Here is a 7590-nt window from a genome sequence, read left to right on the forward strand (position 1 = left end):
GTGTCTTTGACCTGTAGACCTTCTGCCAGCACAGCTGGGTGAGTCTTAGGTGTGGAGGGGCAGGGGTGATGTCCTAACTCCTTTAATTGTGTCACATAGAAATTGAAAGCGCACAGTGATATCTAGTCACAGATTAATTATACCTTATTTGGGACAGCACTGATGACATTTCTCCCTTATCTAGCTATCTACATCTATCTGTCTCTCTTTTCTATCTCTCTGTTGGTAGATTAATTATCCAGCTTAAAAGCAAAATTCCAGAAGGTCTTTCGAAACAACATAATTCTTCTCGCTCACTACAGAAAGGCAAGATATTTTTCAGAAGGGGCTCATAGCCTTTTGCACTCGTTGCGCAGAAACAATAGTCACAGCCCACATGGCAGCAGGAAGATCTTTGGCGCTGTTCAGGGGATTTTCCAAGGGCCTTCCAAAAGGGCATGTACATTAACAACGAAATGCAAGTCAGAATGAGATGAAAAGCATAAAAGAGCAGACCAAATACCCTGAGTTGCAGGGGTTAGAGAGCTCTTAACCAGCTGGGCTAATCTGGGAAGCAGTAGCTTGTGAGATGGACCTTAAAAGATGGGTAGGATTTCAACAGGCAGAGATGGTAGAATGAGTTTTTTGGGAGGTTAATATGGGTGGCCTTTATTTTTCAAAGGGAAGCAAGAAAGAGGTTTGTGTCGGTGCTTGGGCTGGGATGACCGAGGCTGAGCTAGGTGGTGGCACCAAAGACCAAAGTGAGAGAAGCCCAAGAGTTGGAGAAATGGGGAGAGAGCAATGTTTTCTGATACAATAGCTGGAGAACTTCTCCCTGGAAGGGGAAATCTGGGATGAAGAAGAGCAGTTTCTGTGTAGGCCTTGGTGGCTGCTCATGAGGTCAGTTCCAGCACTGCTCAGGCATCTTGGCAGGAAATCATGTGACGCTCATCAACCCACATCCCATGTGTGAAGATGATACGCCTTAGGAACTCCGCTGTCTCTGGCTGAACACGGATTCCTTTAACTTCACATGTGACTCATGTTTACAGAGGCATCGCTGGACACTCTGTTTGGACTGCGATGCCGTGACTGTGTACCATGGAAAAAATGAGAAGGACATCCCAGCAGGACGCCAGGACACAGTTGAGGAAATCCTGTGGTGTGTCATCTATACAATGCTAGAAGGTCACCAGAGCACTGGGCAGGCTGAACAGTGTCCCCTGTTCTTGAAATGTCACCAGGTCTGGGAACACAGTTTTCTCCTGGACCCAGATCAGGTTTCCAGAGTCTAAGGAATGGAATGGTCAGCTAAGCAAGAACAAGTTTGAGATGATAATCTTTTCATGGATGTGACTTCCAGTTGAGGTCTAGGTAAAGTTGTCCATCTTACTTCTCTAGCCATTTAGTTACCAGCTGTGTCAGGAAAGTATTATTCTTAATCCTGAGGTCACTAAAATGACTTATCTTTCCCTTTTATCGCTCAGCCACACATATTTCCAATAGGATTAAGGGTTCTTGACCTATGGTTTTTCTTTCGAACAAGGTTACACATTGTTGTGCACTGGTCATAGCTATAGCCTTGACTTGTCAAGTAACCTGGGCTTTGTACTTGGTCAGCAAAATTTAGAGGGAGCCAAAATGTAAAACAAAATAATTTTTTAAAATATTATGCATACATCATTATTTTTCCTAGAGAGAAGTTACTTTTAAATAGGTTAGACATTGCATGGTAGATAATTCAGAAGGTATAAAAGAGTTTATGGCAAAAAGTAAACACCCATTCCTCCCTTGCCCTCATTTATCCAGTTCTTCTTCAGGAGGTAATGACCTTCCCAGTTTCAGTTTTGTGTGTACACTACACACCTCCATGTGTTTATTTTAAGGTCTACCCCTCTTAGCAAACATCACCCATACTGTGAGTACCACCATTGCTTCCTCTTCAGTCACATGGTTAGTTGCTCCTGGCCCCCAGAAAGCATAGCCAGATGCATGGAGTCAGAGATCCAAGGTCAAGAGCAGAGAGCCTGACAGCTCTCTATTAGGCATTTCTATTTGCCTGTAGGTGATGACCACTCTCCATCTCTTCTTCCCCTCCCCTTATATCTATTTATATGTGCACTTCCTTTAAGAAGTTTATGCTCTGGTATTTAGTACCATCTATCCAAGCATCAATGATTGGATCCTACAATCAGAGATTCTGCAGGTCTGCACTGAGGCCAGGATGCCATTTTTCACAAGGACTTTTCCACAAGGTGATCTTGATATGTGGTTCCCGGATCAAACTATAAGACACACTGCCTTCAGTATTATTCCTGACTCTTCTCCCTAGAATCTTCTGTTAAGGATTATTGAAGGTTTCCCTCCTCACTGCTGATTTTCAAAGTCATGACCTCTATATAACTATTCTACATTGCCTGGTGTTTCTTTCTCCTTGTGTTGACAGTCATCTGAGCCTTGAAGGTGTGGTTGGGAGGCTTGACAAATCCATTTCCCACAGGGTTTTTGTAAGATGACACCACCCCTTTCAAGGGAAGCCATTGCTTAAATAAGGTCCACTACAATACAGGATGATAACTTTCTTCCTTGGCATTTCTTATCATTTCTCTTTGCTTCTAAAGCCACAGCCATCTGTTGACGAAAACATTCTCAATGCTTTGGGTTTCCAGAGCAGGATCTCAAAGTCCCTAACTTACATTTCTGGTACAGTAGCAAATCTATGTGGTGGTTGGTTAGTCTATATGGTCTGTTTGGTCCTCTGTTTGATCTATAGTATGTGTGCTGTTTTCGGACCTGAAGTCCGCGTATCCCTGAAGGTTCACTCAAGTGATCCTGAAGGTCTGAGAACCCTCTGAGATGGCTGGTTAATATTATCTTTCCATTTCTATGATAATGTTACAAATATATGCATAATCTGGATTGTTTGGCTGACTCCCTTAAGACAGAGGGCTGCTACATGATTTCGGCTCCCTTATTCAAATCTGTGCTTATCCGCAAGTTGGCATCCAGTGACCATCTAAAGGGACAGCATTTAACTTTTGATGTGTTGTCAAGCACATTTGGCAGCTGTTATGTTGGCTTGGCTTCCGTCCAGCTCAGTCTGAAAGGCTGAGTCTTTCCTGGAGCTGACAGCAGGCAGTGTTGAGGGGAAGGGGCTCAGGTTCTGGCCCCTGGTACCTCTTTGGCTTCATCTCCTGTAGCTTTCCCCCTTTGCTTCACCAGTCCCCTTAGTGGAGACATGCTCCCTTAAGGGCCTTTACACTGGCTATTCTCTCTGCCCAGAGAATCTTGCTCCAGATATCAGTATGAATAGTTTTCTCATTTCCTTCAGGTCTCTGCTTAAATATTTGCTTAAGTGATTAAATTTCTCAATCCTATTTAAAATTGCAACTCTCCACCCCATCTCCATCATTCTCCCTGTCACTTTTTACCCTGGTCTCTTAACATACAGTATGAGTCACATATTTATAATGTTTGTTGTTCAGTGTCTGGCTTGCTCTGTTAGAATGTATATCCATGAGAACAGAGATTATCTTGTTCACTGATGTCTCCCAAGCACTTAGAGTACTGCCTGACACACAGCAGGTGCTTAATAACTATCTGATAAATGTGAATTGACAACAATCATCTTATCTCTGCTCTTGTACTCATGCTAAATTTGTTCATCAGTTTTACAGACAAAATCCTTTGGCAGTGATAATTTGCAATGGAAAAACATTTTTTTTTTCTAATGGATAAAACTTAGGCTTCAAAAACCTGTTTTTCTCAAAATGAGATCCATGAAGTCCTGGAGTCTCAGGAACACAGCCTGAGGGGATGAGGAGTCTTGAGCTGGACTAACACTTTTCTATAGGCTTCTGACTTGACCGCTGATCATTTCTTCCTCTCCCTCCCTCCTGGTCCAGGAACAGCCATCCTGTCACGACAGGCAGGGCAGGCTTCAACTTCTGTGAAAGGAACCTCTCACATTTTTGTACAATTCCAGAGAAGATATTTTCTCTCTCTTTACATCATTTTCTTCGGTTTGCCAACTTTTAAGTTTGCTTCATTTTTCCTGATAATAAAAAAAAAAACACTGTAAAATAAGACAGGGAACTATAAAGACATAAAAAAATATAGATACCAAAGACTTGACATTCTCCCGATTTGTAAAAGATACCCTCTGTATCTTGTTTCTCTGCTTGTAAATGCAATACTCAGAGTCACCATTAATATTTTGTTGCAGTTATTTCTAGTCTTTTTTCTATGTGTCATATTAAGTTGAAATAGAGGAAGTTGCCAAAGCTCAACCATTGTGGACCTACGAAATGGCAATTTCATGTGGTTTCACCTAGTAATTCACACAGTTGAAGCCATGCTATGCATATAACTTAATATCGGATTCCTTTCCCTTGTCATTATAACGGTACCACTTGCCCACGTATTTATGGATTTACAGGTTCATGGGTCCTTCCTGAACTTGCACTTACAGCACAAATAATTGATGAGCCTTAGCATCTCAGCTGGGAGCTCTGCCCTGTAAATCACTCAGACAGTCCACATGGTGCCCAGACTTCCTGAGTCTTGATGTGAATGACAATCCTCAGTGATCCTTCCAGGAAACTCTTCCTGTAAATGCCCCCAGCCAATTGCCTGTGTGCAGCTCTTGGCACCAGATTTTCTGTCCAAATGGCAGCTTCTGGGAATGCTAATAACTGTGTTCAGTTGCTCATCTCCCATTCCTCTTTTATGAATCTGGTCCATTACCAGTGATGCTTCCACTCCAGTGAAATGACCCTCTTTGGCTTTTTGTGTTTGTTGTTAGTGATTTCTGGGGCCAGGTACAGTCTACCAGTGATATTTTAAAAAAGAGTTTTTGTTGTTGTTGTTGTTGTTGTTGTTGTTTTTAAGCTTATCAGCGGCAGTAGGAAGGCTGCTTTTAGGGCCCTGGCTTTCTCTCGGGAAATATCATCAGGACTAGCAGCTCTGTACCCGTGCATCATAGCAAAGTCCTAAGGAGTCCACGGACCACGTGGTTCCATTATGTTATGATTCTGCCTCCAAAATGATTGTCAGAGAAAGCAATCTGTGTGGGTTCTCTCTGAACTGGCCTCATTATCTGAGACTTGGTACAGGCTTATTCCCAACTGGGCCTCTATTTGCTCAAGATTTGGCTGGGTTCAACGCAGACTAAGAAGATTATATGTCCATCCAAAAGCTCCATTTGCACAAGGTTTGGGAGCTTATGATATAAGATTTGCTGTCACTGCTGACAATGACATCATGTCACTCCAGGTGCAACAGCTTAAAAGAATAAACTTTACCATATTGGCCCCAAGGATAAAACAGTAACAGGAGACCAGAACATTTAAAGGTAATCTGTGGCCTATAAATACATTAAAGGGTACATAAAATAGGCAAAAAAAGACACAAAATGTAATAATATACGGTTTCTTTTATGATCAATACACGGTGAACTCCTACACAGAGAGGCAGTATTATAAAGCCTAACATCCTGGTTTTCGGGTCAGGCTCACTTGTGTTCAGATCCCAACTCTGCTTCTTATCAGCTGTAAATAGCTCCTGAGTGTTTCCTCTTCTGTAAAACTGACCTAAAAACACCCACTCTGTAGAGTGACTATAAAGATTAAGGACAGCATATGAGTAAAATATCGATCACATTTGAGCTTATAATAGTGGTTGTTAATTGTCATTATTATTAGACTTATGCAAAATTTTGATCTTTTAAATCTTTATTACTGCAAACACAACATTGTGACATTGATAAACTTAAAAAGAAAAAAAAACACGACCCCCCAAAATAGACTATTACATATTCCCATATTTCCTTCTAAGTCTTGGTGAATGGATAGACATAATCTTTACACAGTGCATCTAAGTTTTCAGCTTTTTTTCACTTAACATTATACTGTAAGTTTTCCCATCGTGGCATGTTCTGATTTAGTGTAAAATAGTTATTATTTCAACAAATATACCATAATCTCATAATTCTTCTATTTTTAGACATTCGTTTCCAACTTGGGGGACAGTCTTTCCTTTTGTTCCTATTTCTGTTATGGTGATTTAAAACGCACAATTTTACAAATATTTAGGTTTTTTTCCCCTGGGTGTATGGATATTTCTTAGCTCTGAGAACACTTTAATCTAATGACTGTTGACTGTGAGGAAACAAAAGGTCGTTTCAATCTAGTTTTTTATGGAAGGTAAGAATTCGCACGTCCACTAATCTCGGTTTCCTCGCCTTAGCATTTGGCAAACTGATATGAGGATGACGGATAATTGAGGTAGGCACTAAAGTGGACTAAACATGTTCACATTCTTGATTTCATTCAATCCCCACACGCCACACACATTCAAGAGGTAGATATTCACATTACTTAAGGCACACTGAGGCTAGGTGCTCGCCCCGAACCATACAGCGGCTGGGAGAGCACAGAGGTACTTTTCGCAGACTCTATATTCCCAGTTTTCCCATTTAGCTTTGAAAGAACGTCCCCAGACACACATACCCCCACGTCTAAGAGGGGGCGGGAACAGAGACCGGCTGAAAGTCCCGCGGGGCTCTTCGTAGGTACTCCCAGGCGGGGCCAGGAGACTCTCCTTCCTCCGCGCTCCGGCCCCGCCCAGCGACGAGCATGCCCAGAGCGCTCCCCACCCGTCCCAACGGTGCTGGTCTGACACCACAGCTCCAGATTTTTCCGACGACCGGAGGTCGGTGAGGGGCGGGGCGCGGGGCGCGGGGCGGGCCCTGTTCCTGGGTCTCCCTCACTAAGTCGGAATTCCTCCGACGCCACCCTCAGGCGACGCAGGCTGCTGTGGCGTTACCCCGGGCTTCAGACGCGGGGACAAGAACAGGAGTGGGGTACCAGGTGCCGGCGGGGGGCCGCGCTAGGCCTATCGGCACCCTGAACCTCAAGCACCCGGTCCCGACAGGATGGTTTCAGCCATCGCTCCATCCCTTCATTCACAGTCATTCAACAAATCTTTTTGAGCGCCTACTGTGTGCCAAGCGCTGCTGTACGGGCTGCGACATTGGCAGCCGAGACAGGCGGGACTACAGTCCCAGAGCTGAAATTCCGGAGATGAATACACAATAAGAAGTAAGCAAATCAGAGAAGTCAGTTAAGGACCTCATCCCCAGCTACTCTGCCTTTCTTGCCATTGCCTAAGCAGCCTTGTATCTTAGGGTCTTCGCACTGACTGTTCCTTCTGCAGAGAACGCTCTTTCCAATTTATCTGGGTGGCTGAAGTGTCACCTTCTCAGTGCCACCCGATCTGACCACCTCATTGAAAACTTCACTCCCTGCACCCCCCAAGACTCCTTACCGTGTTCTTTTTTTTCCTGTAGGACTTATCACCTCCCGGTATACTACATAGCTGGCTTATTTGCATGTTTGTCTGTGTTGCCTGCCTCTCTTCTCCCAAACTCCACCAAGGGACAAGATTTTTGTCTGTTCACCAAGCATGAAGAACTGGAGTAGATGATCAATAATTATTTGTTGAATAAATTAATGGATCATGATAAATGTGAAGAAAATAAAGTGACATGAAGAGGGAGCTAATTTAGGAAGGTGGTCAGGGAAGGCCTCTACCAGAAGCCACGTGAAAAGC

General features: G+C 43.4%; 1 long non-coding RNA gene across 1 annotated transcript in view; it reads right to left on the reverse strand.

Annotated features, from left to right (window-relative positions):
- LOC111742878 overlaps positions 1-7590 on the reverse strand; it is a 52028-nt gene that overhangs the window by 42085 nt on the left and 2353 nt on the right. The gene's annotated exons all lie outside the window — the stretch shown is intronic.

This window comes from Pteropus vampyrus, unplaced genomic scaffold (assembly GCF_000151845.1).
Source record: "Pteropus vampyrus isolate Shadow unplaced genomic scaffold, Pvam_2.0 Scaffold103, whole genome shotgun sequence".
In the NCBI taxonomy this organism is placed as follows: Eukaryota; Metazoa; Chordata; class Mammalia; order Chiroptera; family Pteropodidae; genus Pteropus; species Pteropus vampyrus.